The sequence below is a fragment of the Schistocerca cancellata genome, chromosome 3, assembly GCF_023864275.1.
Source record: "Schistocerca cancellata isolate TAMUIC-IGC-003103 chromosome 3, iqSchCanc2.1, whole genome shotgun sequence".
Lineage (NCBI taxonomy): Eukaryota > Metazoa > Arthropoda > Insecta > Orthoptera > Acrididae > Schistocerca > Schistocerca cancellata.
In genome coordinates, this window is record NC_064628.1 from 706,075,418 (window position 1) to 706,096,369 (window position 20,952).

A 20,952-nucleotide genomic window follows, 5' to 3' on the forward strand; every position below is an offset into this window, starting at 1 on the left:
CGATGACCTGCAAGACCCTTGGCTGCGATCCTCCCATTGAAATGTTGCTCCAAAGCCTTCGGTATGGCGTGCGGAGTGCATCTCAAACATGTATTTGCAACTCACCGCGACAATCGTCTTTTGTTTTTTCGAGATACTGAAAAATGAAGGGGGCACCCGGGATTGAACCGGGGACCTCTCGATCTGCAGTCGAATGCTCTACGACTGAGCTATACCCCCTTTCACGATCTTCCTATTCCCATAACTTAACGAAAAATATTACACTCTGCCTGGCTAAAGACGTCTAATCGAGCAAAATATCGTGTAATCATTATCTCTCAGTTATATATTAGCGTTAAACGATATAAATATCAAAAATACTAGACACCTCGCGCCTGGAGAAAGTGCGAGTCGGCGCCTTCACCTTAATGTCAGAATGCGAAAATTGCACTAGTAGCTTTTTTCAAGCAAGTTCTGTTCGTCCGTTCTTTGTAATCGTTTGGTATCTGATTAAACTGACATACTCGCCTATGGCTTTCGTAAACGAAAATTTCATTGTGACCCCGACGTGATTTGAACACGCAACCTTCTGATCTGGAGTCAGACGCGCTACCGTTGCGCCACGGAGTCGACGCTGCTTAGGTCTTGTCATGAATAGGTTCCTCGAAAACTTACTGTACCGTTCAAACCTAAGAAATAATGACAGTAGTATCCAGGAGAGACTCGTCCCAGATGTACTTGCTCTGGCGGGGGTGTAACTCAGTGGTAGAGTGTCTGCTTCGCATGCAGAAAGTCCTGGGTTCAAATCCCAGCTCCTCCAATTTTTGTTTCTCCGTGCAGCAGTACATGAAAACTTTTGCCTATCACCATATTCTATAAAATTCAGTGTACAAGATTCTTCCCCCAAGCAAGTGGATTTCGTACAGTTCGACCTCATGGCGGCAGGACGATGACCTGCAAGACCCTTGGCTGCGATCCTCCCATTGAAATGTTGCTCCAAAGCCTTCGGTATGGCGTGCGGAGTGCATCTCAAACATGTATTTGCAACTCACCGCGACAATCGTCTTTTGTTTTTTCGAGATACTGAAAAATGAAGGGGGCACCCGGGATTGAACCGGGGACCTCTCGATCTGCAGTCGAATGCTCTACGACTGAGCTATACCCCCTTTCACGATCTTCCTATTCCCATAACTTAACGAAAAATATTACACTCTGCCTGGCTAAAGACGTCTAATCGAGCAAAATATCGTGTAATCATTATCTCTCAGTTATATATTAGCGTTAAACGATATAAATATCAAAAATACTAGACACCTCGCGCCTGGAGAAAGTGCGAGTCGGCGCCTTCACCTTAATGTCAGAATGCGAAAATTGCACTAGTAGCTTTTTTCAAGCAAGTTCTGTTCGTCCGTTCTTTGTAATCGTTTGGTATCTGATTAAACTGACATACTCGCCTATGGCTTTCGTAAACGAAAATTTCATTGTGACCCCGACGTGATTTGAACACGCAACCTTCTGATCTGGAGTCAGACGCGCTACCGTTGCGCCACGGAGTCGACGCTGCTTAGGTCTTGTCATGAATAGGTTCCTCGAAAACTTACTGTACCGTTCAAACCTAAGAAATAATGACAGTAGTATCCAGGAGAGACTCGTCCCAGATGTACTTGCTCTGGCGGGGGTGTAACTCAGTGGTAGAGTGTCTGCTTCGCATGCAGAAAGTCCTGGGTTCAAATCCCAGCTCCTCCAATTTTTGTTTCTCCGTGCAGCAGTACATGAAAACTTTTGCCTATCACCATATTCTATAAAATTCAGTGTACAAGATTCTTCCCCCAAGCAAGTGGATTTCGTACAGTTCGACCTCATGGCGGCAGGACGATGACCTGCAAGACCCTTGGCTGCGATCCTCCCATTGAAATGTTGCTCCAAAGCCTTCGGTATGGCGTGCGGAGTGCATCTCAAACATGTATTTGCAACTCACCGCGACAATCGTCTTTTGTTTTTTCGAGATACTGAAAAATGAAGGGGGCACCCGGGATTGAACTTTTTTTTTTTTTTTTTTTTTTTTTTAAACGTAATAAACTTTTATTTACAGAATAACAAATACAGTCTTGGGATTCCATGGTACTTTCAATTTCAATTTCTGTTAGTTATCGAGTCTTTTTCTTTCTTTTCTGATATGTAACTTTGTTGCAATTGTCTGTTTCGTTATATTTTGTGCATTTGCAGGTTGATTTACACTGTTGCACTGATTTGTAAGTCAGTGGAGCAAAGATATTTCATTTTTCCTGTTTAATTTGCATTTTTGTTAATTTTATGGGTTGATTCAAGCACTTCTAAGTTCTAGACTTTAGGTAGAGTTATTGGTCTGGTGCCATTATGTGGCATGTAACTATTATTAGAGTTGTCTTACTGGCTAAGGCTTACATCTAGGAGGCAAAGGAAAATGACAAATATGTATGAGTGAATATTATATATTATATATTTATATAGCGAAGGTGTCCATGAGATTGTGTTTGAGAGGAATAGAGCGAGAGCGGGATAGAGAGAGAGACAGAGAGAGAGAGAGAGAGAATTAGAGTGAGAGGGCGATATGGAACACATTTGAGACATAATTAAGGAAAAACTCTATAAGTGGACAAATAAATTCTATGTAAGCTTAACATGATTAGATAGAAAATGCAGAGAGTTGTTTCTTTTGTTAGTCTACTCACATAGTCATCTTCGGTGTAGCGAGTGATGTTTCGCACATTTTTTATGAACGCTACCTGGATATACGCTATATGTGTAGCCGTAGCACTCATCTAATAATATTTACACCTTTTTTTCCGTTGCGGACACTGTGATTGCACTGCACAAATTTTACACCGCATCACTTTTAACACACAACACTTGGGGGTGTTGGAGGGTCTCTGCATCGGCGACGATGGAGGCGTGGAGGACTAGAGGGGGGGCGTGGTGTGGCGGCAGCGGCAGCGGCAGCGGCAGCGCCGGCGGCGGCAGCGCCGGCGGCGGCGGCGGCGGCGGCGGCGGCGGCGGCGGCGTCGGTGGCGGTCGCGGCGTGTGGGGACGGAGGGCGTCCTTGAAGGCGGCGTCCAGCGCTATCTGTAGGTAGTTCTGGAACGTCTGCCTGTAGTTGTTTTTCCGCTTGGCTCGCTTGTGTTCCTCCCAGAGATCGGTGAGGAACTGCACTCCGTCCGTTTGTTTTTTTGCGATTATGGCGTGCGCTGTCATCGCGAACGTCCACATGGTCGCGACGCGTTTGGGTCTTGGGAAACATTTTGCAGCCGGGATCGTGAGGGCTGTGGCTTCTATAGTTCGGTGGTCCGCCCTGTTCATGAGTGCCACCATTTTCCTGCATGTCTCCCATATCGCCTGACTTGTCGGACATGTGAAGCGGTGTTCCACGGTGTCGATCTCGTTGCACGCTTCGCAGTGCGGTGACTCGCGCATGCCGATGCGCGCTAGCCGCTCGTTCGTCGGTATCTTGTTGTGTACGACTTTGTACCACGTGTCTCTAGCTTCCGGAGGTATGGCTTTCTCGGAGAGATTCTTCCAGACTTGTGGCCAGTCGTGGTCTGGAAGATTCGTCTCTGTTCTGCTTCTTCCTTGTCTGCCTCTCAGTGCGCGATAGATTTTCGCTGCAGTTCTCATCTCCTTCACTGCTAGAGTGGATGTGATGTAGCTACTGTCAATTATTATTAGCTTCAAGTAGCGCATCTTGTAGGGTATTCTACTGACGTCTACCGGCGCTTCCCCGGAATCGGGTCTGTGTTCTTTCAGTAGAGACGACGTGGTACAGTCTACACTTCTGTCCTCCATTTGTAGAGCTCGATGGAGCAACAGTGCCGCGCATTTCGTCGTGACGTCTATCAGGCCCAGCCCCCCTTCTTCTCTAGGGAGAGTGCTGGTGGCTTGCGACACTTTGAGAATTTCCCGCCTCCACAGCAGGTAGCACCGGGGACCTCTCGATCTGCAGTCGAATGCTCTACGACTGAGCTATACCCCCTTTCACGATCTTCCTATTCCCATAACTTAACGAAAAATATTACACTCTGCCTGGCTAAAGACGTCTAATCGAGCAAAATATCGTGTAATCATTATCTCTCAGTTATATATTAGCGTTAAACGATATAAATATCAAAAATACTAGACACCTCGCGCCTGGAGAAAGTGCGAGTCGGCGCCTTCACCTTAATGTCAGAATGCGAAAATTGCACTAGTAGCTTTTTTCAAGCAAGTTCTGTTCGTCCGTTCTTTGTAATCGTTTGGTATCTGATTAAACTGACATACTCGCCTATGGCTTTCGTAAACGAAAATTTCATTGTGACCCCGACGTGATTTGAACACGCAACCTTCTGATCTGGAGTCAGACGCGCTACCGTTGCGCCACGGAGTCGACGCTGCTTAGGTCTTGTCATGAATAGGTTCCTCGAAAACTTACTGTACCGTTCAAACCTAAGAAATAATGACAGTAGTATCCAGGAGAGACTCGTCCCAGATGTACTTGCTCTGGCGGGGGTGTAACTCAGTGGTAGAGTGTCTGCTTCGCATGCAGAAAGTCCTGGGTTCAAATCCCAGCTCCTCCAATTTTTGTTTCTCCGTGCAGCAGTACATGAAAACTTTTGCCTATCACCATATTCTATAAAATTCAGTGTACAAGATTCTTCCCCCAAGCAAGTGGATTTCGTACAGTTCGACCTCATGGCGGCAGGACGATGACCTGCAAGACCCTTGGCTGCGATCCTCCCATTGAAATGTTGCTCCAAAGCCTTCGGTATGGCGTGCGGAGTGCATCTCAAACATGTATTTGCAACTCACCGCGACAATCGTCTTTTGTTTTTTCGAGATACTGAAAAATGAAGGGGGCACCCGGGATTGAACCGGGGACCTCTCGATCTGCAGTCGAATGCTCTACGACTGAGCTATACCCCCTTTCACGATCTTCCTATTCCCATAACTTAACGAAAAATATTACACTCTGCCTGGCTAAAGACGTCTAATCGAGCAAAATATCGTGTAATCATTATCTCTCAGTTATATATTAGCGTTAAACGATATAAATATCAAAAATACTAGACACCTCGCGCCTGGAGAAAGTGCGAGTCGGCGCCTTCACCTTAATGTCAGAATGCGAAAATTGCACTAGTAGCTTTTTTCAAGCAAGTTCTGTTCGTCCGTTCTTTGTAATCGTTTGGTATCTGATTAAACTGACATACTCGCCTATGGCTTTCGTAAACGAAAATTTCATTGTGACCCCGACGTGATTTGAACACGCAACCTTCTGATCTGGAGTCAGACGCGCTACCGTTGCGCCACGGAGTCGACGCTGCTTAGGTCTTGTCATGAATAGGTTCCTCGAAAACTTACTGTACCGTTCAAACCTAAGAAATAATGACAGTAGTATCCAGGAGAGACTCGTCCCAGATGTACTTGCTCTGGCGGGGGTGTAACTCAGTGGTAGAGTGTCTGCTTCGCATGCAGAAAGTCCTGGGTTCAAATCCCAGCTCCTCCAATTTTTGTTTCTCCGTGCAGCAGTACATGAAAACTTTTGCCTATCACCATATTCTATAAAATTCAGTGTACAAGATTCTTCCCCCAAGCAAGTGGATTTCGTACAGTTCGACCTCATGGCGGCAGGACGATGACCTGCAAGACCCTTGGCTGCGATCCTCCCATTGAAATGTTGCTCCAAAGCCTTCGGTATGGCGTGCGGAGTGCATCTCAAACATGTATTTGCAACTCACCGCGACAATCGTCTTTTGTTTTTTCGAGATACTGAAAAATGAAGGGGGCACCCGGGATTGAACCGGGGACCTCTCGATCTGCAGTCGAATGCTCTACGACTGAGCTATACCCCCTTTCACGATCTTCCTATTCCCATAACTTAACGAAAAATATTACACTCTGCCTGGCTAAAGACGTCTAATCGAGCAAAATATCGTGTAATCATTATCTCTCAGTTATATATTAGCGTTAAACGATATAAATATCAAAAATACTAGACACCTCGCGCCTGGAGAAAGTGCGAGTCGGCGCCTTCACCTTAATGTCAGAATGCGAAAATTGCACTAGTAGCTTTTTTCAAGCAAGTTCTGTTCGTCCGTTCTTTGTAATCGTTTGGTATCTGATTAAACTGACATACTCGCCTATGGCTTTCGTAAACGAAAATTTCATTGTGACCCCGACGTGATTTGAACACGCAACCTTCTGATCTGGAGTCAGACGCGCTACCGTTGCGCCACGGAGTCGACGCTGCTTAGGTCTTGTCATGAATAGGTTCCTCGAAAACTTACTGTACCGTTCAAACCTAAGAAATAATGACAGTAGTATCCAGGAGAGACTCGTCCCAGATGTACTTGCTCTGGCGGGGGTGTAACTCAGTGGTAGAGTGTCTGCTTCGCATGCAGAAAGTCCTGGGTTCAAATCCCAGCTCCTCCAATTTTTGTTTCTCCGTGCAGCAGTACATGAAAACTTTTGCCTATCACCATATTCTATAAAATTCAGTGTACAAGATTCTTCCCCCAAGCAAGTGGATTTCGTACAGTTCGACCTCATGGCGGCAGGACGATGACCTGCAAGACCCTTGGCTGCGATCCTCCCATTGAAATGTTGCTCCAAAGCCTTCGGTATGGCGTGCGGAGTGCATCTCAAACATGTATTTGCAACTCACCGCGACAATCGTCTTTTGTTTTTTCGAGATACTGAAAAATGAAGGGGGCACCCGGGATTGAACCGGGGACCTCTCGATCTGCAGTCGAATGCTCCACGACTGAGCTATACCCCCTTTCACGATCTTCCTATTCCCATAACTTAACGAAAAATATTACACTCTGCCTGGCTAAAGACGTCTAATCGAGCAAAATATCGTGTAATCATTATCTCTCAGTTATATATTAGCGTTAAACGATATAAATATCAAAAATACTAGACACCTCGCGCCTGGAGAAAGTGCGAGTCGGCGCCTTCACCTTAATGTCAGAATGCGAAAATTGCACTAGTAGCTTTTTTCAAGCAAGTTCTGTTCGTCCGTTCTTTGTAATCGTTTGGTATCTGATTAAACTGACATACTCGCCTATGGCTTTCGTAAACGAAAATTTCATTGTGACCCCGACGTGATTTGAACACGCAACCTTCTGATCTGGAGTCAGACGCGCTACCGTTGCGCCACGGAGTCGACGCTGCTTAGGTCTTGTCATGAATAGGTTCCTCGAAAACTTACTGTACCGTTCAAACCTAAGAAATAATGACAGTAGTATCCAGGAGAGACTCGTCCCAGATGTACTTGCTCTGGCGGGGGTGTAACTCAGTGGTAGAGTGTCTGCTTCGCATGCAGAAAGTCCTGGGTTCAAATCCCAGCTCCTCCAATTTTTGTTTCTCCGTGCAGCAGTACATGAAAACTTTTGCCTATCACCATATTCTATAAAATTCAGTGTACAAGATTCTTCCCCCAAGCAAGTGGATTTCGTACAGTTCGACCTCATGGCGGCAGGACGATGACCTGCAAGACCCTTGGCTGCGATCCTCCCATTGAAATGTTGCTCCAAAGCCTTCGGTATGGCGTGCGGAGTGCATCTCAAACATGTATTTGCAACTCACCGCGACAATCGTCTTTTGTTTTTTCGAGATACTGAAAAATGAAGGGGGCACCCGGGATTGAACCGGGGACCTCTCGATCTGCAGTCGAATGCTCTACGACTGAGCTATACCCCCTTTCACGATCTTCCTATTCCCATAACTTAACGAAAAATATTACACTCTGCCTGGCTAAAGACGTCTAATCGAGCAAAATATCGTGTAATCATTATCTCTCAGTTATATATTAGCGTTAAACGATATAAATATCAAAAATACTAGACACCTCGCGCCTGGAGAAAGTGCGAGTCGGCGCCTTCACCTTAATGTCAGAATGCGAAAATTGCACTAGTAGCTTTTTTCAAGCAAGTTCTGTTCGTCCGTTCTTTGTAATCGTTTGGTATCTGATTAAACTGACATACTCGCCTATGGCTTTCGTAAACGAAAATTTCATTGTGACCCCGACGTGATTTGAACACGCAACCTTCTGATCTGGAGTCAGACGCGCTACCGTTGCGCCACGGAGTTGACGCTGCTTAGGTCTTGTCATGAATAGGTTCCTCGAAAACTTACTGTACCGTTCAAACCTAAGAAATAATGACAGTAGTATCCAGGAGAGACTCGTCCCAGATGTACTTGCTCTGGCGGGGGTGTAACTCAGTGGTAGAGTGTCTGCTTCGCATGCAGAAAGTCCTGGGTTCAAATCCCAGCTCCTCCAATTTTTGTTTCTCCGTGCAGCAGTACATGAAAACTTTTGCCTATCACCATATTCTATAAAATTCAGTGTACAAGATTCTTCCCCCAAGCAAGTGGATTTCGTACAGTTCGACCTCATGGCGGCAGGACGATGACCTGCAAGACCCTTGGCTGCGATCCTCCCATTGAAATGTTGCTCCAAAGCCTTCGGTATGGCGTGCGGAGTGCATCTCAAACATGTATTTGCAACTCACCGCGACAATCGTCTTTTGTTTTTTCGAGATACTGAAAAATGAAGGGGGCACCCGGGATTGAACCGGGGACCTCTCGATCTGCAGTCGAATGCTCTACGACTGAGCTATACCCCCTTTCACGATCTTCCTATTCCCATAACTTAACGAAAAATATTACACTCTGCCTGGCTAAAGACGTCTAATCGAGCAAAATATCGTGTAATCATTATCTCTCAGTTATATATTAGCGTTAAACGATATAAATATCAAAAATACTAGACACCTCGCGCCTGGAGAAAGTGCGAGTCGGCGCCTTCACCTTAATGTCAGAATGCGAAAATTGCACTAGTAGCTTTTTTCAAGCAAGTTCTGTTCGTCCGTTCTTTGTAATCGTTTGGTATCTGATTAAACTGACATACTCGCCTATGGCTTTCGTAAACGAAAATTTCATTGTGACCCCGACGTGATTTGAACACGCAACCTTCTGATCTGGAGTCAGACGCGCTACCGTTGCGCCACGGAGTCGACGCTGCTTAGGTCTTGTCATGAATAGGTTCCTCGAAAACTTACTGTACCGTTCAAACCTAAGAAATAATGACAGTAGTATCCAGGAGAGACTCGTCCCAGATGTACTTGCTCTGGCGGGGGTGTAACTCAGTGGTAGAGTGTCTGCTTCGCATGCAGAAAGTCCTGGGTTCAAATCCCAGCTCCTCCAATTTTTGTTTCTCCGTGCAGCAGTACATGAAAACTTTTGCCTATCACCATATTCTATAAAATTCAGTGTACAAGATTCTTCCCCCAAGCAAGTGGATTTCGTACAGTTCGACCTCATGGCGGCAGGACGATGACCTGCAAGACCCTTGGCTGCGATCCTCCCATTGAAATGTTGCTCCAAAGCCTTCGGTATGGCGTGCGGAGTGCATCTCAAACATGTATTTGCAACTCACCGCGACAATCGTCTTTTGTTTTTTCGAGATACTGAAAAATGAAGGGGGCACCCGGGATTGAACCGGGGACCTCTCGATCTGCAGTCGAATGCTCCACGACTGAGCTATACCCCCTTTCACGATCTTCCTATTCCCATAACTTAATGAAAAATATTACACTCTGCCTGGCTAAAGACGTCTAATCGAGCAAAATATCGTGTAATCATTATCTCTCAGTTATATATTAGCGTTAAACGATATAAATATCAAAAATACTAGACACCTCGCGCCTGGAGAAAGTGCGAGTCGGCGCCTTCACCTTAATGTCAGAATGCGAAAATTGCACTAGTAGCTTTTTTCAAGCAAGTTCTGTTCGTCCGTTCTTTGTAATCGTTTGGTATCTGATTAAACTGACATACTCGCCTATGGCTTTCGTAAACGAAAATTTCATTGTGACCCCGACGTGATTTGAACACGCAACCTTCTGATCTGAAGTCAGACGCGCTACCGTTGCGCCACGGAGTCGACGCTGCTTAGGTCTTGTCATGAATAGGTTCCTCGAAAACTTACTGTACCGTTCAAACCTAAGAAATAATGACAGTAGTATCCAGGAGAGACTCGTCCCAGATGTACTTGCTCTGGCGGGGGTGTAACTCAGTGGTGGAGTGTCTGCTTCGCATGCAGAAAGTCCTGGGTTCAAATCCCAGCTCCTCCAATTTTTGTTTCTCCGTGCAGCAGTACATGAAAACTTTTGCCTATCACCATATTCTATAAAATTCAGTGTACAAGATTCTTCCCCCAAGCAAGTGGATTTCGTACAGTTCGACCTCATGGCGGCAGGACGATGACCTGCAAGACCCTTGGCTGCGATCCTCCCATTGAAATGTTGCTCCAAAGCCTTCGGTATGGCGTGCGGAGTGCATCTCAAACATGTATTTGCAACTCACCGCGACAATCGTCTTTTGTTTTTTCGAGATACTGAAAAATGAAGGGGGCACCCGGGATTGAACCGGGGACCTCTCGATCTGCAGTCGAATGCTCTACGACTGAGCTATACCCCCTTTCACGATCTTCCTATTCCCATAACTTAACGAAAAATATTACACTCTGCCTGGCTAAAGACGTCTAATCGAGCAAAATATCGTGTAATCATTATCTCTCAGTTATATATTAGCGTTAAACGATATAAATATCAAAAATACTAGACACCTCGCGCCTGGAGAAAGTGCGAGTCGGCGCCTTCACCTTAATGTCAGAATGCGAAAATTGCACTAGTAGCTTTTTTCAAGCAAGTTCTGTTCGTCCGTTCTTTGTAATCGTTTGGTATCTGATTAAACTGACATACTCGCCTATGGCTTTCGTAAACGAAAATTTCATTGTGACCCCGACGTGATTTGAACACGCAACCTTCTGATCTGGAGTCAGACGCGCTACCGTTGCGCCACGGAGTCGACGCTGCTTAGGTCTTGTCATGAATAGGTTCCTCGAAAACTTACTGTACCGTTCAAACCTAAGAAATAATGACAGTAGTATCCAGGAGAGACTCGTCCCAGATGTACTTGCTCTGGCGGGGGTGTAACTCAGTGGTAGAGTGTCTGCTTCGCATGCAGAAAGTCCTGGGTTCAAATCCCAGCTCCTCCAATTTTTGTTTCTCCGTGCAGCAGTACATGAAAACTTTTGCCTATCACCATATTCTATAAAATTCAGTGTACAAGATTCTTCCCCCAAGCAAGTGGATTTCGTACAGTTCGACCTCATGGCGGCAGGACGATGACCTGCAAGACCCTTGGCTGCGATCCTCCCATTGAAATGTTGCTCCAAAGCCTTCGGTATGGCGTGCGGAGTGCATCTCAAACATGTATTTGCAACTCACCGCGACAATCGTCTTTTGTTTTTTCGAGATACTGAAAAATGAAGGGGGCACCCGGGATTGAACCGGGGACCTCTCGATCTGCAGTCGAATGCTCTACGACTGAGCTACACCCCCTTTCACGATCTTCCTATTCCCATAACTTAACGAAAAATATTACACTCTGCCTGGCTAAAGACGTCTAATCGAGCAAAATATCGTGTAATCATTATCTCTCAGTTATATATTAGCGTTAAACGATATAAATATCAAAAATACTAGACACCTCGCGCCTGGAGAAAGTGCGAGTCGGCGCCTTCACCTTAATGTCAGAATGCGAAAATTGCACTAGTAGCTTTTTTCAAGCAAGTTCTGTTCGTCCGTTCTTTGTAATCGTTTGGTATCTGATTAAACTGACATACTCGCCTATGGCTTTCGTAAACGAAAATTTCATTGTGACCCCGACGTGATTTGAACACGCAACCTTCTGATCTGGAGTCAGACGCGCTACCGTTGCGCCACGGAGTCGACGCTGCTTAGGTCTTGTCATGAATAGGTTCCTCGAGAACTTACTGTACCGTTCAAACCTAAGAAATAATGACAGTAGTATCCAGGAGAGACTCGTCCCAGATGTACTTGCTCTGGCGGGGGTGTAACTCAGTGGTAGAGTGTCTGCTTCGCATGCAGAAAGTCCTGGGTTCAAATCCCAGCTCCTCCAATTTTTGTTTCTCCGTGCAGCAGTACATGAAAACTTTTGCCTATCACCATATTCTATAAAATTCAGTGTACAAGATTCTTCCCCCAAGCAAGTGGATTTCGTACAGTTCGACCTCATGGCGGCAGGACGATGACCTGCAAGACCCTTGGCTGCGATCCTCCCATTGAAATGTTGCTCCAAAGCCTTCGGTATGGCGTGCGGAGTGCATCTCAAACATGTATTTGCAACTCACCGCGACAATCGTCTTTTGTTTTTTCGAGATACTGAAAAATGAAGGGGGCACCCGGGATTGAACCGGGGACCTCTCGATCTGCAGTCGAATGCTCTACGACTGAGCTATACCCCCTTTCACGATCTTCCTATTCCCATAACTTAACGAAAAATATTACACTCTGCCTGGCTAAAGACGTCTAATCGAGCAAAATATCGTGTAATCATTATCTCTCAGTTATATATTAGCGTTAAACGATATAAATATCAAAAATACTAGACACCTCGCGCCTGGAGAAAGTGCGAGTCGGCGCCTTCACCTTAATGTCAGAATGCGAAAATTGCACTAGTAGCTTTTTTCAAGCAAGTTCTGTTCGTCCGTTCTTTGTAATCGTTTGGTATCTGATTAAACTGACATACTCGCCTATGGCTTTCGTAAACGAAAATTTCATTGTGACCCCGACGTGATTTGAACACGCAACCTTCTGATCTGGAGTCAGACGCGCTACCGTTGCGCCACGGAGTCGACGCTGCTTAGGTCTTGTCATGAATAGGTTCCTCGAAAACTTACTGTACCGTTCAAACCTAAGAAATAATGACAGTAGTATCCAGGAGAGACTCGTCCCAGATGTACTTGCTCTGGCGGGGGTGTAACTCAGTGGTAGAGTGTCTGCTTCGCATGCAGAAAGTCCTGGGTTCAAATCCCAGCTCCTCCAATTTTTGTTTCTCCGTGCAGCAGTACATGAAAACTTTTGCCTATCACCATATTCTATAAAATTCAGTGTACAAGATTCTTCCCCCAAGCAAGTGGATTTCGTACAGTTCGACCTCATGGCGGCAGGACGATGACCTGCAAGACCCTTGGCTGCGATCCTCCCATTGAAATGTTGCTCCAAAGCCTTCGGTATGGCGTGCGGAGTGCATCTCAAACATGTATTTGCAACTCACCGCGACAATCGTCTTTTGTTTTTTCGAGATACTGAAAAATGAAGGGGGCACCCGGGATTGAACCGGGGACCTCTCGATCTGCAGTCGAATGCTCTACGACTGAGCTATACCCCCTTTCACGATCTTCCTATTCCCATAACTTAACGAAAAATATTACACTCTGCCTGGCTAAAGACGTCTAATCGAGCAAAATATCGTGTAATCATTATCTCTCAGTTATATATTAGCGTTAAACGATATAAATATCAAAAATACTAGACACCTCGCGCCTGGAGAAAGTGCGAGTCGGCGCCTTCACCTTAATGTCAGAATGCGAAAATTGCACTAGTAGCTTTTTTCAAGCAAGTTCTGTTCGTCCGTTCTTTGTAATCGTTTGGTATCTGATTAAACTGACATACTCGCCTATGGCTTTCGTAAACGAAAATTTCATTGTGACCCCGACGTGATTTGAACACGCAACCTTCTGATCTGGAGTCAGACGCGCTACCGTTGCGCCACGGAGTCGACGCTGCTTAGGTCTTGTCATGAATAGGTTCCTCGAAAACTTACTGTACCGTTCAAACCTAAGAAATAATGACAGTAGTATCCAGGAGAGACTCGTCCCAGATGTACTTGCTCTGGCGGGGGTGTAACTCAGTGGTAGAGTGTCTGCTTCGCATGCAGAAAGTCCTGGGTTCAAATCCCAGCTCCTCCAATTTTTGTTTCTCCGTGCAGCAGTACATGAAAACTTTTGCCTATCACCATATTCTATAAAATTCAGTGTACAAGATTCTTCCCCCAAGCAAGTGGATTTCGTACAGTTCGACCTCATGGCGGCAGGACGATGACCTGCAAGACCCTTGGCTGCGATCCTCCCATTGAAATGTTGCTCCAAAGCCTTCGGTATGGCGTGCGGAGTGCATCTCAAACATGTATTTGCAACTCACCGCGACAATCGTCTTTTGTTTTTTCGAGATACTGAAAAATGAAGGGGGCACCCGGGATTGAACCGGGGACCTCTCGATCTGCAGTCGAATGCTCTACGACTGAGCTATACCCCCTTTCACGATCTTCCTATTCCCATAACTTAACGAAAAATATTACACTCTGCCTGGCTAAAGACGTCTAATCGAGCAAAATATCGTGTAATCATTATCTCTCAGTTATATATTAGCGTTAAACGATATAAATATCAAAAATACTAGACACCTCGCGCCTGGAGAAAGTGCGAGTCGGCGCCTTCACCTTAATGTCAGAATGCGAAAATTGCACTAGTAGCTTTTTTCAAGCAAGTTCTGTTCGTCCGTTCTTTGTAATCGTTTGGTATCTGATTAAACTGACATACTCGCCTATGGCTTTCGTAAACGAAAATTTCATTGTGACCCCGACGTGATTTGAACACGCAACCTTCTGATCTGGAGTCAGACGCGCTACCGTTGCGCCACGGAGTCGACGCTGCTTAGGTCTTGTCATGAATAGGTTCCTCGAAAACTTACTGTACCGTTCAAACCTAAGAAATAATGACAGTAGTATCCAGGAGAGACTCGTCCCAGATGTACTTGCTCTGGCGGGGGTGTAACTCAGTGGTAGAGTGTCTGCTTCGCATGCAGAAAGTCCTGGGTTCAAATCCCAGCTCCTCCAATTTTTGTTTCTCCGTGCAGCAGTACATGAAAACTTTTGCCTATCACCATATTCTATAAAATTCAGTGTACAAGATTCTTCCCCCAAGCAAGTGGATTTCGTACAGTTCGACCTCATGGCGGCAGGACGATGACCTGCAAGACCCTTGGCTGCGATCCTCCCATTGAAATGTTGCTCCAAAGCCTTCGGTATGGCGTGCGGAGTGCATCTCAAACATGTATTTGCAACTCACCGCGACAATCGTCTTTTGTTTTTTCGAGATACTGAAAAATGAAGGGGGCACCCGGGATTGAACCGGGGACCTCTCGATCTGCAGTCGAATGCTCTACGACTGAGCTATACCCCCTTTCACGATCTTCCTATTCCCATAACTTAACGAAAAATATTACACTCTGCCTGGCTAAAGACGTCTAATCGAGCAAAATATCGTGTAATCATTATCTCTCAGTTATATATTAGCGTTAAACGATATAAATATCAAAAATACTAGACACCTCGCGCCTGGAGAAAGTGCGAGTCGGCGCCTTCACCTTAATGTCAGAATGCGAAAATTGCACTAGTAGCTTTTTTCAAGCAAGTTCTGTTCGTCCGTTCTTTGTAATCGTTTGGTATCTGATTAAACTGACATACTCGCCTATGGCTTTCGTAAACGAAAATTTCATTGTGACCCCGACGTGATTTGAACACGCAACCTTCTGATCTGGAGTCAGACGCGCTACCGTTGCGCCACGGAGTCGACGCTGCTTAGGTCTTGTCATGAATAGGTTCCTCGAAAACTTACTGTACCGTTCAAACCTAAGAAATAATGACAGTAGTATCCAGGAGAGACTCGTCCCAGATGTACTTGCTCTGGCGGGGGTGTAACTCAGTGGTAGAGTGTCTGCTTCGCATGCAGAAAGTCCTGGGTTCAAATCCCAGCTCCTCCAATTTTTGTTTCTCCGTGCAGCAGTACATGAAAACTTTTGCCTATCACCATATTCTATAAAATTCAGTGTACAAGATTCTTCCCCCAAGCAAGTGGATTTCGTACAGTTCGACCTCATGGCGGCAGGACGATGACCTGCAAGACCCTTGGCTGCGATCCTCCCATTGAAATGTTGCTCCAAAGCCTTCGGTATGGCGTGCGGAGTGCATCTCAAACATGTATTTGCAACTCACCGCGACAATCGTCTTTTGTTTTTTCGAGATACTGAAAAATGAAGGGGGTACCCGGGATTGAACCGGGGACCTCTCGATCTGCAGTCGAATGCTCTACGACTGAGCTATACCCCCTTTCACGATCTTCCTATTCCCATAACTTAACGAAAAATATTACACTCTGCCTGGCTAAAGACGTCTAATCGAGCAAAATATCGTGTAATCATTATCTCTCAGTTATATATTAGCGTTAAACGATATAAATATCAAAAATACTAGACACCTCGCGCCTGGAGAAAGTGCGAGTCGGCGCCTTCACCTTAATGTCAGAATGCGAAAATTGCACTAGTAGCTTTTTTCAAGCAAGTTCTGTTCGTCCGTTCTTTGTAATCGTTTGGTATCTGATTAAACTGACATACTCGCCTATGGCTTTCGTAAACGAAAATTTCATTGTGACCCCGACGTGATTTGAACACGCAACCTTCTGATCTGGAGTCAGACGCGCTACCGTTGCGCCACGGAGTCGACGCTGCTTAGGTCTTGTCATGAATAGGTTCCTCGAAAACTTACTGTACCGTTCAAACCTAAGAAATAATGACAGTAGTATCCAGGAGAGACTCGTCCCAGATGTACTTGCTCTGGCGGGGGTGTAACTCAGTGGTAGAGTGTCTGCTTCGCATGCAGAAAGTCCTGGGTTCAAATCCCAGCTCCTCCAATTTTTGTTTCTCCGTGCAGCAGTACATGAAAACTTTTGCCTATCACCATATTCTATAAAATTCAGTGTACAAGATTCTTCCCCCAAGCAAGTGGATTTCGTACAGTTCGACCTCATGGCGGCAGGACGATGACCTGCAAGACCCTTGGCTGCGATCCTCCCATTGAAATGTTGCTCCAAAGCCTTCGGTATGGCGTGCGGAGTGCATCTCAAACATGTATTTGCAACTCACCGCGACAATCGTCTTTTGTTTTTTCGAGATACTGAAAAATGAAGGGGGCACCCGGGATTGAACCGGGGACCTCTCGATCTGCAGTCGAATGCTCTACGACTGAGCTATACCCCCTTTCACGATCTTCCTATTCCCATAACTTAACGAAAAATATTACACTCTGCCTGGCTAAAGACGTCTAATCGAGCAAAATATCGTGTAATCATTATCTCTCAGTTATATATTAGCGTTAAACGATATAAATATCAAAAATACTAGACACCTCGCGCCTGGAGAAAGTGCGAGTCGGCGCCTTCACCTTAATGTCAGAATGCGAAAATTGCACTAGTAGCTTTTTTCAAGCAAGTTCTGTTCGTCCGTTCTTTGTAATCGTTTGGTATCTGATTAAACTGACATACTCGCCTATGGCTTTCGTAAACGAAAATTTCATTGTGACCCCGACGTGATTTGAACACGCAACCTTCTGATCTGGAGTCAGACGCGCTACCGTTGCGCCACGGAGTCGACGCTGCTTAGGTTTTGTCATGAATAGGTTCCTCGAAAACTTACTGTACCGTTCAAACCTAAGAAATAATGACAGTAGTATCCAGGAGAGACTCGTCCCAGATGTACTTGCTCTGGCGGGGGTGTAACTCAGTGGTAGAGTGTCTGCTTCGCATGCAGAAAGTCCTGGGTTCAAATCCCAGCTCCTCCAATTTTTGTTTCTCCGTGCAGCAGTACATGAAAACTTTTGCCTATCACCATATTCTATAAAATTCAGTGTACAAGATTCTTCCCCCAAGCAAGTGGATTTCGTACAGTTCGACCTCATGGCGGCAGGACGATGACCTGCAAGACCCTTGGCTGCGATCCTCCCATTGAAATGTTGCTCCAAAGCCTTCGGTATGGCGTGCGGAGTGCATCTCAAACATGTATTTGCAACTCACCGCGACAATCGTCTTTTGTTTTTTCGAGATACTGAAAAATGAAGGGGGCACCCGGGATTGAACCGGGGACCTCTCGATCTGCAGTCGAATGCTCTACGACTGAGCTATACCCCCTTTCACGATCTTCCTATTCCCATAACTTAACGAAAAATATTACACTCTGCCTGGCTAAAGACGTCTAATCGAGCAAAATATCGTGTAATCATTATCTCTCAGTTATATATTAGCGTTAAACGATATAAATATCAAAAATACTAGACACCTCGCGCCTGGAGAAAGTGCGAGTCGGCGCCTTCACCTTAATGTCAGAATGCGAAAATTGCACTAGTAGCTTTTTTCAAGCAAGTTCTGTTCGTCCGTTCTTTGTAATCGTTTGGTATCTGATTAAACTGACATACTCGCCTATGGCTTTCGTAAACGAAAATTTCATTGTGACCCCGACGTGATTTGAACACGCAACCTTCTGATCTGGAGTCAGACGCGCTACCGTTGCGCCACGGAGTCGACGCTGCTTAGGTCTTGTCATGAATAGGTTCCTCGAAAACTTACTGTACCGTTCAAACCTAAGAAATAATGACAGTAGTATCCAGGAGAGACTCGTCCCAGATGTACTTGCTCTGGCGGGGGTGTAACTCAGTGGTAGAGTGTCTGCTTCGCATGCAGAAAGTCCTGGGTTCAAATCCCAGCTCCTCCAATTTTTGTTTCTCCGTGCAGCAGTACATGAAAACTATTGCCTATCACCATATTCTATAAAATTCAGTGTACAAGATTCTTCCCCCAAGCAAGTGGATTTCGTACAGTTCGACCTCATGGCGGCAGGACGATGACCTGCAAGACCCTTGGCTGCGATCCTCCCATTGAAATGTTGCTCCAAAGCCTTCGGTATGGCGTGCGGAGTGCATCTCAAACATGTATTTGCAACTCACCGCGACAATCGTCTTTTGTTTTTTCGAGATACTGAAAAATGAAGGGGGCACCCGGGATTGAACCGGGGACCTCTCGATCTGCAGTCGAATGCTCTACGACTGAGCTATACCCCCTTTCACGATCTTCCTATTCCCATAACTTAACGAAAAATATTACACTCTGCCTGGCTAAAGACGTCTAATCGAGCAAAATATCGTGTAATCATTATCTCTCAGTTATATATTAGCGTTAAACGATATAAATATCAAAAATACTAGACACCTCGCGCCTGGAGAAAGTGCGAGTCGGCGCCTTCACCTTAATGTCAGAATGCGAAAATTGCACTAGTAGCTTTTTTCAAGCAAGTTCTGTTCGTCCGTTCTTTGTAATCGTTTGGTATCTGATTAAACTGACATACTCGCCTATGGCTTTCGTAAACGAAAATTTCATTGTGACCCCGACGTGATTTGAACACGCAACCTTCTGATCTGGAGTCAGACGCGCTACCGTTGCGCCACGGAGTCGACGCTGCTTAGGTCTTGTCATGAATAGGTTCCTCGAAAACTTACTGTACCGTTCAAACCTAAGAAATAATGACAGTAGTATCCAGGAGAGACTCGTCCCAGATGTACTTGCTCTGGCGGGGGTGTAACTCAGTGGTAGAGTGTCTGCTTCGCATGCAGAAAGTCCTGGGTTCAAATCCCAGCTCCTCCAATTTTTGTTTCTCCGTGCAGCAGTACATGAAAACTTTTGCCTATCACCATATTCTATAAAATTCAGTGTACAAGATTCTTCCCCCAAGCAAGTGGATTTCGTACAGTTCGACCTCATGGCGGCAGGACGATGACCTGCAAGACCCTTGGCTGCGATCCTCCCATTGAAATGTTGCTCCAAAGCCTTCGGTATGGCGTGCGGAGTGCATCTCAAACATGTATTTGCAACTCACCGCGACAATCGTCTTTTGTTTTTTCGAGATACTGAAAAATGAAGGGGGCACCCGGGATTGAACCGGGGACCTCTCGATCTGCAGTCGAATGCTCTACGACTGAGCTATACCCCCTTTCACGATCTTCCTATTCCCATAACTTAACGAAAAATATTACACTCTGCCTGGCTAAAGACGTCTAATCGAGCAAAATATCGTGTAATCATTATCTCTCAGTTATATATTAGCGTTAAACGATATAAATATCAAAAATACTAGACACCTCGCGCCTGGAGAAAGTGCGAGTCGGCGCCTTCACCTTAATGTCAGAATGCGAAAATTGCACTAGTAGCTTTTTTCAAGCAAGTTCTGTTCGTCCGTTCTTTGTAATCGTTTGGTATCTGATTAAACTGACATACTCGCCTATGGCTTTCGTAAACGAAAATTTCATTGTGACCCCGACGTGATTTGAACACGCAACCTTCTGATCTGGAGTCAGACGCGCTACCGTTGCGCCACGGAGTCGACACTGCTTAGGTCTTGTCATGAATAGGTTCCTCGAAAACTTACTGTACCGTTCAAACCTAAGAAATAATGACAGTAGTATCCAGGAGAGACTCGTCCCAGATGTACTTGCTCTGGCGGGGGTGTAACTCAGTGGTAGAGTGTCTGCTTCGCATGCAGAAAGTCCTGGGTTCAAATCCCAGCTCCTCCAATTTTTGTTTCTCCGTGCAGCAGTACATGAAAACTTTTGCCTATCACCATATTCTATAAAATTCAGTGTACAAGATTCTTCCCCCAAGCAAGTGGATTTCGTACAGTTCGACCTCATGGCGGCAGGACGATGACCTGCAAGACCCTTGGCTGCGATCCTCCCATTGAAATGTTGCTCCAAAGCCTTCGGTATGGCGTGCGGAGTGCATCTCAAACATGTATTTGCAACTCACCGCGACAATCGTCTTTTGTTTTTTCGAGATACTGAAAAATGAGGGGGGCACCCGGGATTGAACCGGGGACCTCTCGATCTGCAGTCGAATGCTCTACGACTGAGCTATACCCCCTTTCACGATCTTCCTATTCCCATAACTTAACGAAAAATATTACACTCTGCCTGGCTAAAGACGTCTAATCGAGCAAAATATCGTGTAATCATTATCTCTCAGTTATATATTAGCGTTAAACGATATAAATATCAAAAATACTAGACACCTCGCGCCTGGAGAAAGTGCGAGTCGGCGCCTTCACCTTAATGTCAGAATGCGAAAATTGCACTAGTAGCTTTTTTCAAGCAAGTTCTGTTCGTCCGTTCTTTGTAATCGTTTGGTATCTGATTAAACTGACATACTCGCCTATGGCTTTC

General features: G+C 45.5%; 59 non-coding genes across 59 annotated transcripts; 20 read left to right on the top strand and 39 right to left on the bottom strand.

The window, feature by feature from the left end:
* Positions 1-147: 147 nt before the first annotated feature.
* Positions 148-219, bottom strand: Trnac-gca (transfer RNA cysteine (anticodon GCA)). The gene has a single exon. It is a non-coding gene; the product is annotated as a tRNA-Cys (tRNA).
* Positions 220-537: 318 nt separating this feature from the next.
* On the bottom strand, positions 538-609 carry Trnaw-cca (transfer RNA tryptophan (anticodon CCA)). Its single transcript has one exon. It is a non-coding gene; the product is annotated as a tRNA-Trp (tRNA).
* A 118-nt stretch (positions 610-727) lies between these two features.
* Positions 728-799, top strand: Trnaa-cgc (transfer RNA alanine (anticodon CGC)). Its single transcript has one exon. It is a non-coding gene; the product is annotated as a tRNA-Ala (tRNA).
* Positions 800-1,073: 274 nt separating this feature from the next.
* Positions 1,074-1,145, bottom strand: Trnac-gca (transfer RNA cysteine (anticodon GCA)). Its single transcript has one exon. It is a non-coding gene; the product is annotated as a tRNA-Cys (tRNA).
* Positions 1,146-1,463: 318 nt separating this feature from the next.
* Trnaw-cca (transfer RNA tryptophan (anticodon CCA)) lies at positions 1,464-1,535 on the bottom strand. Its single transcript has one exon. It is a non-coding gene; the product is annotated as a tRNA-Trp (tRNA).
* Positions 1,536-1,653: 118 nt separating this feature from the next.
* On the top strand, positions 1,654-1,725 carry Trnaa-cgc (transfer RNA alanine (anticodon CGC)). The gene has a single exon. It is a non-coding gene; the product is annotated as a tRNA-Ala (tRNA).
* Positions 1,726-4,303: 2,578 nt separating this feature from the next.
* Trnaw-cca (transfer RNA tryptophan (anticodon CCA)) lies at positions 4,304-4,375 on the bottom strand. Its single transcript has one exon. It is a non-coding gene; the product is annotated as a tRNA-Trp (tRNA).
* Positions 4,376-4,493: 118 nt separating this feature from the next.
* Positions 4,494-4,565, top strand: Trnaa-cgc (transfer RNA alanine (anticodon CGC)). The gene has a single exon. It is a non-coding gene; the product is annotated as a tRNA-Ala (tRNA).
* Positions 4,566-4,839: 274 nt separating this feature from the next.
* Positions 4,840-4,911, bottom strand: Trnac-gca (transfer RNA cysteine (anticodon GCA)). Its single transcript has one exon. It is a non-coding gene; the product is annotated as a tRNA-Cys (tRNA).
* A 318-nt stretch (positions 4,912-5,229) lies between these two features.
* Positions 5,230-5,301, bottom strand: Trnaw-cca (transfer RNA tryptophan (anticodon CCA)). The gene has a single exon. It is a non-coding gene; the product is annotated as a tRNA-Trp (tRNA).
* A 118-nt stretch (positions 5,302-5,419) lies between these two features.
* Positions 5,420-5,491, top strand: Trnaa-cgc (transfer RNA alanine (anticodon CGC)). Its single transcript has one exon. It is a non-coding gene; the product is annotated as a tRNA-Ala (tRNA).
* Positions 5,492-5,765: 274 nt separating this feature from the next.
* Trnac-gca (transfer RNA cysteine (anticodon GCA)) lies at positions 5,766-5,837 on the bottom strand. Its single transcript has one exon. It is a non-coding gene; the product is annotated as a tRNA-Cys (tRNA).
* A 318-nt stretch (positions 5,838-6,155) lies between these two features.
* Positions 6,156-6,227, bottom strand: Trnaw-cca (transfer RNA tryptophan (anticodon CCA)). The gene has a single exon. It is a non-coding gene; the product is annotated as a tRNA-Trp (tRNA).
* A 118-nt stretch (positions 6,228-6,345) lies between these two features.
* On the top strand, positions 6,346-6,417 carry Trnaa-cgc (transfer RNA alanine (anticodon CGC)). Its single transcript has one exon. It is a non-coding gene; the product is annotated as a tRNA-Ala (tRNA).
* Positions 6,418-6,691: 274 nt separating this feature from the next.
* Positions 6,692-6,763, bottom strand: Trnac-gca (transfer RNA cysteine (anticodon GCA)). The gene has a single exon. It is a non-coding gene; the product is annotated as a tRNA-Cys (tRNA).
* Positions 6,764-7,081: 318 nt separating this feature from the next.
* On the bottom strand, positions 7,082-7,153 carry Trnaw-cca (transfer RNA tryptophan (anticodon CCA)). Its single transcript has one exon. It is a non-coding gene; the product is annotated as a tRNA-Trp (tRNA).
* A 118-nt stretch (positions 7,154-7,271) lies between these two features.
* On the top strand, positions 7,272-7,343 carry Trnaa-cgc (transfer RNA alanine (anticodon CGC)). Its single transcript has one exon. It is a non-coding gene; the product is annotated as a tRNA-Ala (tRNA).
* Positions 7,344-7,617: 274 nt separating this feature from the next.
* Trnac-gca (transfer RNA cysteine (anticodon GCA)) lies at positions 7,618-7,689 on the bottom strand. Its single transcript has one exon. It is a non-coding gene; the product is annotated as a tRNA-Cys (tRNA).
* Positions 7,690-8,007: 318 nt separating this feature from the next.
* On the bottom strand, positions 8,008-8,079 carry Trnaw-cca (transfer RNA tryptophan (anticodon CCA)). The gene has a single exon. It is a non-coding gene; the product is annotated as a tRNA-Trp (tRNA).
* Positions 8,080-8,197: 118 nt separating this feature from the next.
* Trnaa-cgc (transfer RNA alanine (anticodon CGC)) lies at positions 8,198-8,269 on the top strand. Its single transcript has one exon. It is a non-coding gene; the product is annotated as a tRNA-Ala (tRNA).
* A 274-nt stretch (positions 8,270-8,543) lies between these two features.
* On the bottom strand, positions 8,544-8,615 carry Trnac-gca (transfer RNA cysteine (anticodon GCA)). The gene has a single exon. It is a non-coding gene; the product is annotated as a tRNA-Cys (tRNA).
* Positions 8,616-8,933: 318 nt separating this feature from the next.
* Trnaw-cca (transfer RNA tryptophan (anticodon CCA)) lies at positions 8,934-9,005 on the bottom strand. The gene has a single exon. It is a non-coding gene; the product is annotated as a tRNA-Trp (tRNA).
* Positions 9,006-9,123: 118 nt separating this feature from the next.
* Trnaa-cgc (transfer RNA alanine (anticodon CGC)) lies at positions 9,124-9,195 on the top strand. Its single transcript has one exon. It is a non-coding gene; the product is annotated as a tRNA-Ala (tRNA).
* A 274-nt stretch (positions 9,196-9,469) lies between these two features.
* Trnac-gca (transfer RNA cysteine (anticodon GCA)) lies at positions 9,470-9,541 on the bottom strand. Its single transcript has one exon. It is a non-coding gene; the product is annotated as a tRNA-Cys (tRNA).
* A 508-nt stretch (positions 9,542-10,049) lies between these two features.
* Trnaa-cgc (transfer RNA alanine (anticodon CGC)) lies at positions 10,050-10,121 on the top strand. The gene has a single exon. It is a non-coding gene; the product is annotated as a tRNA-Ala (tRNA).
* Positions 10,122-10,395: 274 nt separating this feature from the next.
* Positions 10,396-10,467, bottom strand: Trnac-gca (transfer RNA cysteine (anticodon GCA)). Its single transcript has one exon. It is a non-coding gene; the product is annotated as a tRNA-Cys (tRNA).
* Positions 10,468-10,785: 318 nt separating this feature from the next.
* Trnaw-cca (transfer RNA tryptophan (anticodon CCA)) lies at positions 10,786-10,857 on the bottom strand. Its single transcript has one exon. It is a non-coding gene; the product is annotated as a tRNA-Trp (tRNA).
* Positions 10,858-10,975: 118 nt separating this feature from the next.
* On the top strand, positions 10,976-11,047 carry Trnaa-cgc (transfer RNA alanine (anticodon CGC)). The gene has a single exon. It is a non-coding gene; the product is annotated as a tRNA-Ala (tRNA).
* Positions 11,048-11,321: 274 nt separating this feature from the next.
* On the bottom strand, positions 11,322-11,393 carry Trnac-gca (transfer RNA cysteine (anticodon GCA)). Its single transcript has one exon. It is a non-coding gene; the product is annotated as a tRNA-Cys (tRNA).
* Positions 11,394-11,711: 318 nt separating this feature from the next.
* Trnaw-cca (transfer RNA tryptophan (anticodon CCA)) lies at positions 11,712-11,783 on the bottom strand. Its single transcript has one exon. It is a non-coding gene; the product is annotated as a tRNA-Trp (tRNA).
* Positions 11,784-11,901: 118 nt separating this feature from the next.
* On the top strand, positions 11,902-11,973 carry Trnaa-cgc (transfer RNA alanine (anticodon CGC)). Its single transcript has one exon. It is a non-coding gene; the product is annotated as a tRNA-Ala (tRNA).
* A 274-nt stretch (positions 11,974-12,247) lies between these two features.
* On the bottom strand, positions 12,248-12,319 carry Trnac-gca (transfer RNA cysteine (anticodon GCA)). The gene has a single exon. It is a non-coding gene; the product is annotated as a tRNA-Cys (tRNA).
* A 318-nt stretch (positions 12,320-12,637) lies between these two features.
* On the bottom strand, positions 12,638-12,709 carry Trnaw-cca (transfer RNA tryptophan (anticodon CCA)). The gene has a single exon. It is a non-coding gene; the product is annotated as a tRNA-Trp (tRNA).
* A 118-nt stretch (positions 12,710-12,827) lies between these two features.
* Positions 12,828-12,899, top strand: Trnaa-cgc (transfer RNA alanine (anticodon CGC)). The gene has a single exon. It is a non-coding gene; the product is annotated as a tRNA-Ala (tRNA).
* A 274-nt stretch (positions 12,900-13,173) lies between these two features.
* On the bottom strand, positions 13,174-13,245 carry Trnac-gca (transfer RNA cysteine (anticodon GCA)). The gene has a single exon. It is a non-coding gene; the product is annotated as a tRNA-Cys (tRNA).
* A 318-nt stretch (positions 13,246-13,563) lies between these two features.
* On the bottom strand, positions 13,564-13,635 carry Trnaw-cca (transfer RNA tryptophan (anticodon CCA)). Its single transcript has one exon. It is a non-coding gene; the product is annotated as a tRNA-Trp (tRNA).
* A 118-nt stretch (positions 13,636-13,753) lies between these two features.
* On the top strand, positions 13,754-13,825 carry Trnaa-cgc (transfer RNA alanine (anticodon CGC)). Its single transcript has one exon. It is a non-coding gene; the product is annotated as a tRNA-Ala (tRNA).
* Positions 13,826-14,099: 274 nt separating this feature from the next.
* Trnac-gca (transfer RNA cysteine (anticodon GCA)) lies at positions 14,100-14,171 on the bottom strand. Its single transcript has one exon. It is a non-coding gene; the product is annotated as a tRNA-Cys (tRNA).
* Positions 14,172-14,489: 318 nt separating this feature from the next.
* Trnaw-cca (transfer RNA tryptophan (anticodon CCA)) lies at positions 14,490-14,561 on the bottom strand. The gene has a single exon. It is a non-coding gene; the product is annotated as a tRNA-Trp (tRNA).
* A 118-nt stretch (positions 14,562-14,679) lies between these two features.
* Positions 14,680-14,751, top strand: Trnaa-cgc (transfer RNA alanine (anticodon CGC)). The gene has a single exon. It is a non-coding gene; the product is annotated as a tRNA-Ala (tRNA).
* Positions 14,752-15,025: 274 nt separating this feature from the next.
* On the bottom strand, positions 15,026-15,097 carry Trnac-gca (transfer RNA cysteine (anticodon GCA)). The gene has a single exon. It is a non-coding gene; the product is annotated as a tRNA-Cys (tRNA).
* A 318-nt stretch (positions 15,098-15,415) lies between these two features.
* On the bottom strand, positions 15,416-15,487 carry Trnaw-cca (transfer RNA tryptophan (anticodon CCA)). Its single transcript has one exon. It is a non-coding gene; the product is annotated as a tRNA-Trp (tRNA).
* Positions 15,488-15,605: 118 nt separating this feature from the next.
* Trnaa-cgc (transfer RNA alanine (anticodon CGC)) lies at positions 15,606-15,677 on the top strand. The gene has a single exon. It is a non-coding gene; the product is annotated as a tRNA-Ala (tRNA).
* A 274-nt stretch (positions 15,678-15,951) lies between these two features.
* On the bottom strand, positions 15,952-16,023 carry Trnac-gca (transfer RNA cysteine (anticodon GCA)). Its single transcript has one exon. It is a non-coding gene; the product is annotated as a tRNA-Cys (tRNA).
* A 318-nt stretch (positions 16,024-16,341) lies between these two features.
* Trnaw-cca (transfer RNA tryptophan (anticodon CCA)) lies at positions 16,342-16,413 on the bottom strand. The gene has a single exon. It is a non-coding gene; the product is annotated as a tRNA-Trp (tRNA).
* Positions 16,414-16,531: 118 nt separating this feature from the next.
* Trnaa-cgc (transfer RNA alanine (anticodon CGC)) lies at positions 16,532-16,603 on the top strand. Its single transcript has one exon. It is a non-coding gene; the product is annotated as a tRNA-Ala (tRNA).
* A 274-nt stretch (positions 16,604-16,877) lies between these two features.
* Positions 16,878-16,949, bottom strand: Trnac-gca (transfer RNA cysteine (anticodon GCA)). Its single transcript has one exon. It is a non-coding gene; the product is annotated as a tRNA-Cys (tRNA).
* A 318-nt stretch (positions 16,950-17,267) lies between these two features.
* Positions 17,268-17,339, bottom strand: Trnaw-cca (transfer RNA tryptophan (anticodon CCA)). The gene has a single exon. It is a non-coding gene; the product is annotated as a tRNA-Trp (tRNA).
* A 118-nt stretch (positions 17,340-17,457) lies between these two features.
* On the top strand, positions 17,458-17,529 carry Trnaa-cgc (transfer RNA alanine (anticodon CGC)). The gene has a single exon. It is a non-coding gene; the product is annotated as a tRNA-Ala (tRNA).
* Positions 17,530-17,803: 274 nt separating this feature from the next.
* Trnac-gca (transfer RNA cysteine (anticodon GCA)) lies at positions 17,804-17,875 on the bottom strand. The gene has a single exon. It is a non-coding gene; the product is annotated as a tRNA-Cys (tRNA).
* Positions 17,876-18,193: 318 nt separating this feature from the next.
* Positions 18,194-18,265, bottom strand: Trnaw-cca (transfer RNA tryptophan (anticodon CCA)). Its single transcript has one exon. It is a non-coding gene; the product is annotated as a tRNA-Trp (tRNA).
* A 118-nt stretch (positions 18,266-18,383) lies between these two features.
* Positions 18,384-18,455, top strand: Trnaa-cgc (transfer RNA alanine (anticodon CGC)). The gene has a single exon. It is a non-coding gene; the product is annotated as a tRNA-Ala (tRNA).
* A 274-nt stretch (positions 18,456-18,729) lies between these two features.
* Positions 18,730-18,801, bottom strand: Trnac-gca (transfer RNA cysteine (anticodon GCA)). The gene has a single exon. It is a non-coding gene; the product is annotated as a tRNA-Cys (tRNA).
* Positions 18,802-19,119: 318 nt separating this feature from the next.
* On the bottom strand, positions 19,120-19,191 carry Trnaw-cca (transfer RNA tryptophan (anticodon CCA)). The gene has a single exon. It is a non-coding gene; the product is annotated as a tRNA-Trp (tRNA).
* A 118-nt stretch (positions 19,192-19,309) lies between these two features.
* Positions 19,310-19,381, top strand: Trnaa-cgc (transfer RNA alanine (anticodon CGC)). Its single transcript has one exon. It is a non-coding gene; the product is annotated as a tRNA-Ala (tRNA).
* Positions 19,382-19,655: 274 nt separating this feature from the next.
* Trnac-gca (transfer RNA cysteine (anticodon GCA)) lies at positions 19,656-19,727 on the bottom strand. The gene has a single exon. It is a non-coding gene; the product is annotated as a tRNA-Cys (tRNA).
* A 318-nt stretch (positions 19,728-20,045) lies between these two features.
* Trnaw-cca (transfer RNA tryptophan (anticodon CCA)) lies at positions 20,046-20,117 on the bottom strand. The gene has a single exon. It is a non-coding gene; the product is annotated as a tRNA-Trp (tRNA).
* A 118-nt stretch (positions 20,118-20,235) lies between these two features.
* Positions 20,236-20,307, top strand: Trnaa-cgc (transfer RNA alanine (anticodon CGC)). Its single transcript has one exon. It is a non-coding gene; the product is annotated as a tRNA-Ala (tRNA).
* A 274-nt stretch (positions 20,308-20,581) lies between these two features.
* Trnac-gca (transfer RNA cysteine (anticodon GCA)) lies at positions 20,582-20,653 on the bottom strand. The gene has a single exon. It is a non-coding gene; the product is annotated as a tRNA-Cys (tRNA).
* Between the last annotated feature and the right edge of the window lie 299 nt (positions 20,654-20,952).